This window comes from Lichenostomus cassidix, chromosome 5 (genome assembly GCF_008360975.1).
Source record: "Lichenostomus cassidix isolate B80296 chromosome 5, HeHo_3.0, whole genome shotgun sequence".
Classification (NCBI taxonomy): Eukaryota; Metazoa; Chordata; class Aves; order Passeriformes; family Meliphagidae; genus Lichenostomus; species Lichenostomus cassidix.
Genome location: NC_139486.1, coordinates 30876200 through 30890466, shown reverse-complemented (window position 1 = coordinate 30890466; position 14267 = coordinate 30876200). Strand labels below are relative to the sequence as shown.

Genomic DNA, 14267 nt, shown 5'->3' with positions numbered 1-14267 from the left:
GCATACCTTCCCACGTTGGATAATCTTTTACCCCCATTCAATTTTCCTGGAGTGCTCCATTTCTCACAGAAGATACTCACCAGTCTTTAATTTCAATTCAGGATTACAATTCTATGGTTAGATTTTTGCTTCCTAGAAACAACAAAGCAGAACCTGTTTTAAACCATGGAGTGATAGATTTATTTAATAACAGTTTAAAATAATTTCTAACTTCTGTTTTGTATGTGGTTTTTGTTTGTTTAGGATTTTTTTGTTGCTATTTTGTTTTGGGGCTTTGTTTGGGGGTTTTTTTGGTGTGTGTTGATTAGTTTTGTTTTGGTTTTTTGTTTTTTTTTGAGGAGGAGTAGCTTTTATACTCGGTATTTTTATTGTAGTTTTGAAAAGAGTCTAGATGCTTAAAGGCCTATCTGATGTTTTTTCCCCTATCTATAGCAGCTGGTCTTACAAGAGCTATTATCTATGAACCAGGGCTAAGGTTGTAAGTACAATAATGGCAGTTGCCCTGTCACTAGACTACAGAAATGCTTTTGTGTGTTTATGTCTCACACAGACATAAGTGTATTTGAGCAGAGCAGAGCAAAATGATAATTCATAGAAAGACTTGGGTTGGAAGGGACTTTAAAGATCCTCTAGTTCCAAGCCCTTCACCATGGTTAGGAATGCCACCCACTGGATCAGAATGCTCAGGACCCCACACTTAATCTGGCCTTGAATGCTTCCAATGATAGGGCATCCACAATATCTCTGGGCAACCTACTCCAGTGCCTCTCCACCCTCTGAGTAGAGAATTTCTTCCTGATATCTAATCTTATCTCTTGCTTTAAAGCAGTTGTTATCACTATTTGCCTGTGTAAAAATTTGCTCTCCTGCTTTTTTATGAGCTTCCTTTAAGTACTGAAAGGCTGTAAAAAGGTTTCCCAGAATCTTCTCTTCTCCAGGCTGAACAACCTCTCCGCCTGTGTTGGCAGGAGAGGTGCTCCAGCCCTCTGATCATCTCTGTGGCCCTATAAATGGCCAAACACTTTAAATGTGGGTTATAATACAGGGCACATTGCTGTTCTTTAGTTCTGCACAGATAATAGTTATTGTGTTGTTTTAAATAATCACTCCAACAGGGTACTCTGAGGATAGCATTCATCTCAACAACTGGTTCCCAGAGGGAACCTTGGGTCTTCAAATGGAACATTTCCTGAACTGTACAGACTGTTTCTGGAGAGTTTTTAGAGCTTTTTTAGGGATTGCTGGTTTTGGTTTCAGAAGAGGAAGTAAAAAAGAGAAAGAAAAAAAGGGAAGAAGGATGCAGTACAATAGAGTTAATGCTGCTATCAGACAAAAAACCTTCAGATCATAATAGTTTCCTCTAACCGAGTCTGAATCAAGGGTCTGTAATGGCACTCAGAAGAAAAAATAACATCTCTTTATCTCACTTCTCAGCCTACATTTCCTTTTTAAATTCTGCTTAATACAAGCTCTTCTTTCAGCACATCCCTTTCATAAACTTTGTGGTAGATAAAGGCAAAATTGATTTTTTTGCCATTGTCTGTCACATCTTGTGAATCCTAGCACTCCGAGATGATACTCATGTAATAGGAATTTTAGTTTCCTTTTCTCAACTCTATGTAAGTAGAGACTGCATTTTTAGAGGATTATAGAATGTTTCTGGTATTTTATTTAATTTTTATTTAATTTTGAAGTAATACGTAGTTAATTTGTTGAAGGGTTGGAAATTTTATATCCAAGGCAAAATTCAGGTTTTAAAAATTTCTCTGTGTCAAGAATTCCGTTTATTTGGGTAACCACTATTTCAAAATGCAATTGTGTGACACTGAGTTGAGCTATAAGGGAGGCAGATGCCAGGCTCCATGAGGCTTAAAATGGGGACAAGTTGCTGAACAATTTTATCAGTATTTCCTATGTGGAGAAATGATTTCCCATCTACTATCATGAAATGGGTTGTGTATTTTTTTGCTTTTTGCCTTATGTCCATTATATGTGTATGTTTTATGTTTTATGTGTACCATATTTCAAGAAATGTATCTTCCCAGTTCCCACTTCAGTTGGAAAGATACGGGAGCATCACCTAGTTAGCTTGAGAAATGAACTAATGGCTGTATGATTTTGTGGTAGGTTGACCCTGGCCAGATGCCTGTGCCCACCAACAGTGCTCTATCACCCTCCAACTCAGCTGGACAGGGGTGAGAAAATACAGGGGCTCGTGTGTTGAGATAAGGACAGGGAGAGATCACTCAGAAAATAGTTGTGGGAAAAAACAGGCTTAACTAAGAAAATTAATTTATTACCAAGCAAATCAGAATAGGGTAATAAGAAATAAAAACAAATCTTAAAAACACCTTCCCCTCACCTCTCCCTTCTTTCCAGGCCCAGCTTGACTCCTGATTTCCTCTATCTCCTCCAGCCAAGTGGTATAGGGGATGGGGAATGGGGATTGCAGTCAGTTCATCATACACTGTCTCTGCTGCTCCTTCCTCCTCAGTGAGAACTCCTCACACATTTCTCCCCAGTGGAGAGGAGCCCTCCACAAATTTTGCCAATGTGAATCCTTTCCATGAGCTGCAGTCCTTCATGAACTGCTCCAGTGTGGGTCCCCCACAGGGTCACAAGTCCTGCTAGCAAACCTGCTCCATCTTGGGCTTCTCCCTCCATGGGGCCACAGATCCTGCCAGGAGCCTGCTCCAGCGTGGACTTCCACCTCCATCCAGCATCCACCAGCTCGGGCATGGGAATCCTTCATGAGCTGCAGGTGCACATCTGTTCCACCACGGACAGTGGCAGCAGATGGACAGCCTGACTCACCATGGTCTGCATATGGGCTACTGGGCAACCTCTGCTCCCGTGCCTACAGCACCTCTTCCCCCACTTCTTCGCTGACCTTGGTGTCTGTGGAGCTGTTCCCTTTATATATTCTCAATCCTGTCTCCAGCTACTGCTCTGCAGCAGCTTTTCTCCCCATCTTAAATGTGTTATCCCAGAGGCATTAAACTGTTGCTGATGGACTCAGCCAGAGGCAGCTCCATCTTGGAGATGGCTGGCATTGGTTCTGTCAGACATGGGGGATGTTTCTGGCAGCTTCTCACAGAAGCCTTCATTGTAGTCCCCCTGCTGCCAAAATCTTGCCATGAAAATCCAGTAGAGGTTTCTTCTCTGAAGAGGTATGTTTTTGATCCACTGAAGCAATCATGCTGAGAATGAATTACTGAGACAACACATTCATTCTGAAGACCTGTGGTTTTAGAGTTTAAGGGTTGATAAAACTTCCTGGGGAGGAAATAAAAGCTTCAGACTGGTATAATTCTGCACATTGAAAGGAAAATAAAATTTCTCTTATATTATTCCACATTTATAGAATACTTGAGATCAGAAGTGCTTAAAAATGATATATAGGACTCAGCTCACCTGCTAAAATCCTCAGTCACTTGCAAGTCCAAAGGCAGTGACTTGGGCAGACTCCAAGGCAAAAGTTAGATGAGACACTAAGCATCATGTCTTGTGTCACAAACTTGTCACAAATTTTCTAGAAGGATAAAATTCCTAATTTATTTTTTAATTTACTTATTTATGACAACACATACATTTTCACAGATTATTACAGAGTTTAGAGAAATAACTTCTATTGTCTAGTGTGACCCTGTTGTGTATCACAGTTCAGCAATTTATGCACTAACTACTGATTGTTAGACATTTTTTCTAATGGGAGAATTATGTGTGTTTGATTCTCTTCAGCACAAAAAGGTGAACATTGCAGTCCTTGGCTAAGTCTGTAACTGCTATGAAATTGTATAAATGGTGGGTTTAAACCTCTCCTCCAGCTGATAATAAAGCAAGAATCTGAAACTCCATTTTATGGTCTATCCAGTCCTGTGGACTTACTGTGAGAAAACCTGTCAGATCATTACTGGAGCAAGGTTTAGAATAAAGAACTGATTTCTAGATTTCAGACCCATGTGAGGTAAAATAGAAATAAAAAATGCCTCTTCTTCTGGCATATCTTTTGGGCAGGTTCATATTTTAGATGCCTCAAGAATATAAAAATCAAGAAACATGGAGTTTAGATATTCTAGTCCTGGGTGGAAGGTGAGTGGGGGTTTTAAAGTTGCTATTTTGGACTTGTGTCTGCAGTGGGATCTCAGAGGGAATGCAGCTGCCCAAGTCTATTATGAAGCACCCAATGCTTTAGTCAGATATGCCACAGCATGTCTGAAGTAGGCGCTGTACTGAAGCCTTTATAAGTTTAACTCCAGGCCCAAGACTTGATGTTTTCTCTTTTGACTTTTGATCTCTCCTTTTTAATCAGTGTGGGAAGGAGAGATGGTAAAGCAAGCAGTCTATGGGAAATTAAAATGAGAACAAAAGTCTGTCCAAATTATGCAACAAGAATCATTATGCTATAAAATTGCTCTTCAAATGTGGCTGTCATTGAGCGGTATTAAGATTTCAGCAGTTATTTTCTTGATGAAGACTTAATTTCTTGCATAAAAAGGTTTTTAAGCTTAAAGCAATGCCTACACAATTAATGTCCTTTAGTTTTTGGAATGTTTGAAGGGTGCTAAAGGATTTAAATGTTACAGAAGTATTGTTCATCACTGCAGATCAGTTGTATCAAAGTGCTGTCACAATAGCCTTATAATTTTAACAAATTACAAATGTAATGTATCGCTAGGTAAAATGATCATTAGATCATTTTGCAATGGAATGTGTGTAGTTTTAGGAACTCAGTACAGGCTTGAGAGTCATGCTGCTCTATCCAGGGCTAGAGTAGGGCTGGGCAAAACCAAGCAGTAACTACATTTCTTCTGCCAACTCAAAAGAGAACTTTACTGGAAAACAGCAGAGAACAGAAGCCACAAACTCCCTTTCTTTAACTCCCTTCTCTGTTTCTCTTATGCAATGGGATTTTCATGTGAGGCAGACATAAGCTGTTGAAATATACCAACAGGGAGAGTATTTGAAGAAATAAAATCTGTAGATAAAATTGTTGTATGGTTTCATAGAATGTACAGTGAGGTACACATCACTGGAGGGCTCTGCTGTGCATATCTAAGTGCACTCCTTGGCCTAGGAACAGCAACCTGGTGTGTGGTTTTGAGCTAATTTACTTTGAAGAGCATACACAGGGTTTCCTTCCTTAGTTTTCCCCCTAGTCATCCTGTACTGATCAGTTACACAATTGTTCAGTAAGGGGTGGTTATGATACCCCTGTGCTTGGGATGGCAAATCAGGCCCCTATATCTGTCTTCTGCTGTGTGGGCCTGGGCTCTTCTTAAACCTTCATCTGTAACAGGCTCTCTGTCTACTGAATGTTTAAAGGAATGGTAGATGATTGATTCGTGGGTTTATTTATTACATTTCCCCAATTCTTTCTCCATTATCTTCATCTTTAGAGTTACTTTAATCTAATTTCTTTATATAAGTTCACTTGTTTTTCTTTCCTCCAGTGGAAAAGATAATTGCATATGAAGAAGAATTTTCACTGTTATTTTTGTTACTTCTTCTTTTCCCCTTCCCTTCCTTTTTACACATTTATATTACAAATGTGCCTGCTGGACTTAACTAGCATTACAGCTTCCCTGTGATAGGTGCTAAGTAAATCCAATATGAAATAGCATCTGCTAGGAAAAGCTTGGAATCCAAACAAACAAGACAGTGGGTAGGAAGTTAGATAGACAGGTAAAGGAGGCACAGAGCAATGATATGGCATGTCTAGGAAGGTCAATTGCTAAGCTAAATATAGAATCCAAATCTCTTGGGATTCAGTCCCACTAACCACTCACTGACCTACACAACCTCTTTTTTCTTAAAGCATTGGTAATTCTAAACGAGAAGAAAAAGTGATACTGTGTGACTCAGACATATACTACTCCTATATGACCTGATCCTGTTACCTTTATAATAAATACAAAGATCTCTAATGGCTATGGAGTCCAGCTCATTTTGGAGAGCAAATTGGAAAAGAGAGCATATCCTCAAATAAGCTCACAGAGCCAATGCACCACATATATTTTCACAGGTAGGGACTGGTTAGTAAATATGGAGTAAAACCAGACATCAATTTAGACAATGGCAACTGTTTTTAGAGACCATAATATAACTTCTTTACCACCCATTTTTGGATCTGAATTTGTCTCCTGACAAACTTTTAGATAAAACCAGACAAAACCATGCACTATTATGGTGGCAGTGGCATGATCACATTTATTACTCCCATTTTCATTACAGTTACTTTTACACAAAGCACCAACATCTCTCTATCATAAGGGGTATATGTAAAAGTCGTGTTGAAACAGTTTTGTTAATTACAGAGTCACAACTCTGAAAACGCTTACACATATAGATACCTTTCTATTATTTGTGGGTCGATCCTTATCTGTTCTACAGAGGTGGCATGTTTTCAGTGCAGAGAAGCTCAGGTCAGCTTTCTGGGTATGACTGTGTGAACTGGATCTCTGCAGTGTAGGCACGTCTGGTATGGTCACTCGTGTCCCAGGCTCGGGGGACAGGTTTTGTCACTCGGGGGCAGCACTGCAGGCCCAGAGCTCTGCAGCCTCCCTTGCTGACACGCGTGTGTGGCATCACTGTGTGAGCCTGCAGGCTTTGGAAACTGTCTGCTCTTCCCAGCTAAGTCCTGTTCAGTAGTTAATATTTTCTTTATTACATCTCATCATATGCTATTCAAGCTTTATTACCTAGGTATTATGTTATGTATATTTTAACTGTGTTATCTCTCTGCCTTAGATAAATGGTAACCAAACGTTTTATTGTAACATAATCTGCAATCCCCACAAAATAAACTTGAAATTTCAAGTATGAAAACTATTTCTTTTAAAATATTAGAATTGTCTGCAGATCTATTATTTTCAATTATTTCAGAAAACTGAAAATGGCTAAATACATTGAGAATAAGAAGGGAACAACTCAGGAGAAAAAGAACAGAAAAGCTTCATGAGACAGCTAATGAAACGTGCAAATAGAACCTACTGCTCTATACTTCAATTTCTTCTATTCTTGGTGATTTCTGGAATTCTGCACTGCTTTTATCATGACATTTCCAAATATCTCAGATTTTCAAATTACCATGCTGGACTTTTTGCACATCTTTACTCTACTAGGGAAATTAGTTCTAATTATGTATATATAGCTATTTTTATATATGTTATTTTAAAATTATGTTATTTTTAGCTACTTACTTTCCCTCTAAAAATACATGAAAGATCAGCACTCATCTAGGAAATAGAGAGAATATTTTTTTTTCTCTCATGACTACTGATCCGTTTAGATTTTTACTGCATTGGAAACAATTACCTGCCTTCCACTTGAAGGCATTCATGCTGATGTCAAGATGTGTCAAGATCTTTCGCTGTGCCACCTCCAGTGAAAGGCTGTCAAGGTGAAAACACTACGTGTCATCCTAGCTTCCCACGCTACATCCAATTTTAATTTACTCTTAAGTTGCCACAGTATCTTGTGAGTTCTGTGTTCTATCAAGAATATGTTTATAGTCCATATTTCCTTCAAAAATAAATAATTAATAATAAAAAAGGAATGCAACTAAATAATGAAATACTGCACTTCTCAGACTGTGGTATTTGCTTTTGGTAGAAAGAAATAGAGAAAATGAGAGTGAGACATTTCCAATAGAAACAGGCTATGAATTGCACGTGTTCTCAGAAGATATTTTGCCAGGAATGGGAGACTGGCATCCACCAGCTCCAGTGTCACAGCTGTAGAACTGCAGTAGGAATTTTTCTTTTTCCAGTCAGATACTTATTTAAATACCCTACATTGTGTAATCCTCAAACAAGCAAAACTTCCCCTGTTCATGTTTGTGGTTTAGCCCCAGTCGGCAACAAAGTACCACACAGCCACTTGCTCACTTCCCCTTCCCCCCACTGAAGGGATGGGGAGGAGAATCAGGAAAGAAAAGCAAATAGAATTCATGGGTTGACATAAGAACAGTTTGATATATGAAACAAAGGAATAATAATAGTAATAAAAATAAATGAGGGGGAGTGGGGGTGATAAAACACAAGAAAGACAAGTGCTGACAATATAATTTCTCACCACGTGTTGACCAATGCCCAGCCCATTCCTGACCCACAATTAGCCCCCTTCCATGTAACTCCCCCCAGTTTATATATATAGGGCAGAGCTTTTGATGGTATGGAATATCTCTTTGGCCAGTTTGGTCAGCTGTCCCAGCTGTGCTCCCTCCCGGCTTTTGTGTGTCCACTGGCAGAGGATGAGACACTGAAAAGTCCAGAATCACAGAGTACGCTGAATTGGAAGCGACCTGCAGGGATCATCGAGTCCAGTTCTGCACAGCACCATCCCCAGGGGTCACACCATGTACCTGAGGGCAATGTCTAAAAGCTTCTTGAGCTCTGTCAGGCTGGTGCTGTGACCACTTCCCTGGGGAGCTGTTCCAGTGCACAACCACCCTCTGGGTGAAGAACCTCTTCCTAATATCCAGCATAAACCTCCCCTGACTCAACTTCATGCCATTCCCTCAGGTCCTGTCACTGGTTATGACAGAGAAGAGATCAGTGCCTGCCGCTCTTCTTCCCCTCGTGAGGAAGTTGTAGACTGTGATGAGGTCCCCTCTCAGGGCTCCTCTCCAGGTTGTACAAGCCAACTGACCCCAGCCATATGGCTGTCCCTCAAGGCCCTTCACCATCTTTGTTGACCTCCCTTGGATGCTCTGTAACAGCTTAATGTCTTTCTTATATTGCACTGACCAAATCTGCACATAGGACTCGAGGTGAGGCTGCACCAGTGCAGAGTAGAGTGGGAGTCCCTGACCTGGGGTAAGTACGACTTAGCAACAACCTCAATATCAATGTTTTATTAACATTATTCTCCTACTGAATCCAAAACACAGCACACATCAGCTACTGAGAAGAAAATAAGCTCTACCCCAGCTGAAAACAGGACAAGAGGAAGCTAAGTTGCTAGCATATTACTGCATAAGCATACTATTTCTTGTTTGGTTTCAATCATTCATAAATATACAAATACTCCAGACAGAACTAGAATATACAGAATTTTAAAAATCCCATCAACATTAGAATGCAAAGAAATTATTGTTTTAGTAGTTTGTATATCCATTTATTTATAGCTTTATGAGAAATTTTCCTGTAGTGTCAGACATACTTAACTCTATCCATTGACTCTGCACATAAGTATCTGTTTAAAAACCTACAAAGATCAGACAATTCCTATGTTGATTATCTTAGCTGCAGAAAAACCACTACCCCTGAAGCTGACTTCCTGCTTGAGAAACCATAAGCTAATTGCAAAACAAAAGGTATGCTTGGAGAGGTCTTCAACTTTCTGCAGTTAGTGCATTACAGCGTTATCTGATGCAGAACAACTTGTAAAAGTTTAGCATGTTCTTTGTCGAAGACAGTCTGGTTGATGTATGCTGTTAGTACTGCTGGGTGAGATGACAGAGCACAAAGGAAAACAAGCTGCATCCCTTCCTGTCTAAATGTTCAGTTTCAGCTTCTCCAAAGAGCAGGCATTTGGGTAAAGAGTAGGCAGCTGTTATATTTTTTTTTCAGTCAGCTGTCATCTTTACCAAGTCACTTTCCACCTGCTGTTTTTTTCTAAAAATTAAAATCCTTCCCACTCTCTTCAAGTCAGTTACTGAGATTCAAACCCATGGTGCCAGTATAATGTCTGTTACATGACTGACAATGAAAAGAACATGAAGAAAGCAACAGGTAACTTGTGGTCCTTAACAGACTGGTTTTGTGTGGTTTGGGATTTTTTAAACTAAAACATATTAATTGATATTTATTTTTTAATCGTTTTCCATTGATGGTGACTCCTAGTTTTCTACTCATTTTTCCAAGCTAAATTTTCAGTGTATTTAATGTCCAATTTAAACTCAAATTTTCCCATCATTAGAATTAATTAATGAAAATATTATAGACTTTAAAACCTTAAAAATACATTATCAGAAAATGACTTTGTTATGTTAGTTTCTAAAAGTATTTAAGCAATACTGTGTTCAGTGCTTGTAGGCCTCTGTGACATAAGATAGAATGTCCTTAAAACCATACCTTCTAACTGTCCACATGAAAGGACTCCAAATCCAATCCCCAGGAATTTTGCATCATGCCATAAGGCAGTTGTGTGGTTCAGCCAAGTTGCCTCCCTCTCCTCCCCACTATGTGCTTGAAACCTGTCGGTGTGTGAAGGGCTTGAACACAGGAAGCCAAGCAGAATTATCTCCATGGCTTGCTGCTTCTGACTTCCCATCCATCTGCATTTCCTGCACCTCTGAAATATGGTCTCATGCTGGAGGGACATGACTTCTGCATGGGGCTGTCCCTATCAGCTTTACATGGCCAGCCGAGGGACAGGTTCAAAGACAAGGTGCACAGAGGAGAGAAGAAAAAGAGTTACAGGGCTTCAGGTGCTGGAAATTATCTCAACCGACAGTTATCACAGAATCATATAATCACAGAATGGCTTAGGTTGGGAGGCACCACTGGAGATCATCTAGTCCAACCCCTCTGCTCAAGTAGGGTCCCTTAGAGCATATTATTCAGGACTGAATCCAGGTGGGTTTTGAATATCTCTAGTGAGGGAGATTCCACCACTCTCTGGGCACCCTGTTCTTATGATGAGAAGGCAGAGCATTTCCAACATTTTCCATAACTTTAGGGGAAGTTAGTAATTTTCAATATGGCTCCAATTACTTTTTATCAAATCAATTAAACCTGTACAGTATTATAATAAGCAATATCTTTTTGTGCAAGTACCTTTGTATTGGCACCATTACATGTGTATTTGTGAGGGAACGAAGATGCAGTTTTATATATTTTTGAGGCAGAGGTGTTGTATATACTCTTACAATTGCCAGTTTTGTATGTAGTCATATAATGCAAATAAAGCAACTAATGCATATTACTCTTACAGGGCAAGAGCTCTAGTTTATAAGTAGTCCTTTGTGGCTAGCACAGGCCTTTCCCATGAGAATTCTTTTTGTGTTTTATAAATAAAGATAAAGTTTGGATGTTATTAAAAACAGTGTCCCAAGACTTGGACGGTGCAGGCCTGGCCAATCAGGCCTGGGGGAAGGCTTCTGGCTGACCAATCTGGGTGACCTTTGAAAACTCTATATATATGATGAAATCAAAACAATAAAGGTCTTTCCTTCTTGCCACTGAGAACTGGTTCTTCTTTACTCTGCTAGCGGCTCAACAGCGACAGTCCTTCCTCCTTCTTAATTAAAAAAGGTTTTTAAGCCCTCCTTCCTAAGAAATAGCATCCTATTAAAGACAGTTTGCAACTTGAATAGCTGCTTGTCTCTATTTTTATCTAACTACCATTGAAAATGTAAGATGAAGGTTTTCTCTGTTTTCCTGTGCACTAGTTGCATAAAAATCATATTTATCAAGACTTGTCAGATACACTTTAGTCTAGTGGATCCTTCCGATTATGCTGTACTTTATACAACAAGAGGAGAAACAAAATATTAAAATTACATGAGGTAAAACCACAGAGATAACAATAAAAGACAGGGAAGTGAGATACCTAATTTTATTTTTAACTTGTTTTTCAGTTTGTCTAGATACTAACTCTATTGATTTCCTTAAAAACAATTAATTTCCTCAAAAATAGGTGTTTATGCTGAACTTGCCTATGTGCCCCTACAGTAGAATTTAATGCCAAAGTTCTTGACAGTTATAAAATATTACATAATCATCAGGAAAACAAATTTCACTCATAATCGGGAATGTGATTCACATCTCTGTTTAGTTGTGTTATTTGGTTCACAGAGGGTGTTTCTCTGCATGGAAATTTATTTTTCTTCTTTCTTGCTCCCTAATGGAAAATGAGCTCCTAGGTTCAGAGCTTGGAAAGGAATGGAGTTTCCACCCTGTGACATTCCTCTGAAACCACTCTCCATTTGTGAATGTCTCCTTCTCTGCTGGTAATGGAATCCCACACAGAGCCAGTCTATACTAATGGTTTTAGTTGCTTCCAGCACTGCTTGTGACTAAGTGTAAAATCTTCTCTTCTACCTCATTACCAACCCCATCCACCCCTCCGAACCACAAGTCTAACAAAAGAACCAAGTCTTTTTCTTCTAAGGTCTTCTTCACAGGGGAGCTAATTATACACAAAGGCACGAACACTTCCTTTGAGAGGAAACATAAAGTCATCATGTCCGTCTGTGTGCTCAAAACTGCTGCACAAGTATGTGTACCTAAGCTAGCTGTGAGCTCCTCCCAGTACTTTTACAGCCTAAGCGCTGGAAGGGCAGAGGATGATAAACTTGTAAAAATCTGTGTACATGTTCTATTACTTTATAATGTCCCATATTGTTCAATGCCACCCAGTGTTGTCAAAGAGCCCACTCAGAAACATGTTCATTTCAGGCAACATCTGAGAAGTTTACAATATCAGAGTTGTTCTGCAAACTCTTCACCAAGATGAAAACGTACCTGTTTTTTGAGTTGGAAGTGAATCCATCTGTGTCAACACAGTGCAATCCCTGTTCCAGCCAAGGGATCCTTCTGCTGTGTGTGTCACTCCTCCCGTGCAAAGAGCTTGGGAAGTTTTCAGTTAGCCAAGTTCTGAAAACACAGCACTTGTGTATTGTTCCAGGGAGATGTACCATAAACTTGGCATAAGACAATATAAACAGATATTTCTCTTTAAATATAAATGAAAAAATTTAGACATAATTTAGACAGTTGGTTTCCCCAAAAAACCCTAACCCATATCTGTTTTCAGAGAAAAAAAAACAACAAAATGCACCAAGTCTCTCTGACTCCTTGGTGTTCAACTCATTCTTAACTGATAACCTTCTGATGTTGTGGCAACTGATATTGAGATACCTTTCTTTCTGATTTCTAGTGTTTTCTTCCAGGTCAAACAGGATTTTGCTGGGTTTGCTGAATGTGGCATGGCCAACACAGTTGCAGCTTCTAGTTCCCATGTTGTTTATCCAAATGTATTCCATGTTTTCTCATCAAGGTGAAGATGAGATGAAGACATTATCTACCAAAAGGACATGACATTCATTCTATTCAGTAACTCAGACAAGTCTTGTGAAGAAAATAGCAGTCTTTCATCTCACCAGTCACATGTCTCCTGGACCAAAACCATGCAAATTTTTAAAAAACAAATGAGATTCTTTCCTTTGTGTAGGCCAGGTACTTGCAAAATATCAGTTCTAATCAATTCAATGAGATGCCTATGGTCTCCAGTACGACCTGCATTCGAGTTATTTTTGAAAATAACTTGTTTCTTTCAGTAAAATATGAGTTGTTGGACCCTGGCAAATATTCTGAGCAGCCTTAAAACAGCAATTCAAAACAAAAATCAGAACTGAGAGAAATAAACTAGGAACTTACTCTTATATTTGTATTTCTGCACTCTTTGACATGGTTTATTAATATTTGTTTACAGATTCAAATATTCTCACATGTTGATAATGAAAAAAAGGTACAAAATTAAAATGTGGTAATGTCTGGAAATACCTTCCAAAAACAGCCTCAGTTAAAAACACTTTTTTTTCTAGTAGTTAACTGATAATATATCTATTAACATATGAGTTAATAGTGTCCTGCTTTATAATCACACTTGCTCTGGATTACACACTTCCCAAGTCTAGTATTTTAATTTATTCTTCAATGACTAATGCAATTAATTGTAGCTATACATTAGCCTACTTGTAACACATCAAGCTGATAGTATAGGAGGATAAAAACAAGACCAAAACCAAACAAACTCTGGTATGATATATAAAACATTGTGTGCCTGATTTGATATTTCTTGTAACTGAATTTTCTAAAGAGCCTACAGGAAGGAAGAGTCTAATGGGCCCTTTAATTTGAAATGTGCCCTGCTGTTTGTGCTTTGCTTCATCCTTACTGTATTGCAATGCTGGGTGACTGGATAAAGTAGTGCTGCTGCTCAATTACCAGAGAAAGCATCTCTAAAAGGAATGATATGCATCACAAAATGAGTCCTGATTTCAGATAGCATTACTATTTGTAACAGTTTGGATTTAGGTTCAGAATGACACTGCGCATTTTTAGGCCACTTTAAATTTTCAGTATTTAAAAATTTGCTACATGGTATGTTTTCAGGGAAGCCATTTTTAGCATCAAGGAGAAATGCAAGAATATCTATTTAAAGATTTAATAAGGTTAAATGGAGAAGAACACTGTTTAACAACAACTTTAAGAAAAAAATCTTCAACCTCAGTGGTAAATGGTCTAAGCTATTAA

At 38.9% G+C, this 14267-nt stretch overlaps 1 long non-coding RNA gene across 1 annotated transcript; it reads right to left on the bottom strand.

Moving 5' to 3' along the window:
* Window positions 1–2275: 2275 nt before the first annotated feature.
* Window positions 2276–14226, bottom strand: LOC146436254 (uncharacterized). Its single transcript, XR_014852594.1, has 2 exons — window positions 12474–14226; window positions 2276–3276 (listed from the first exon to the last, which is right to left on the bottom strand). It is a non-coding gene; the product is annotated as an uncharacterized LOC146436254 (long non-coding RNA).
* Window positions 14227–14267: the final 41 nt, after the last annotated feature.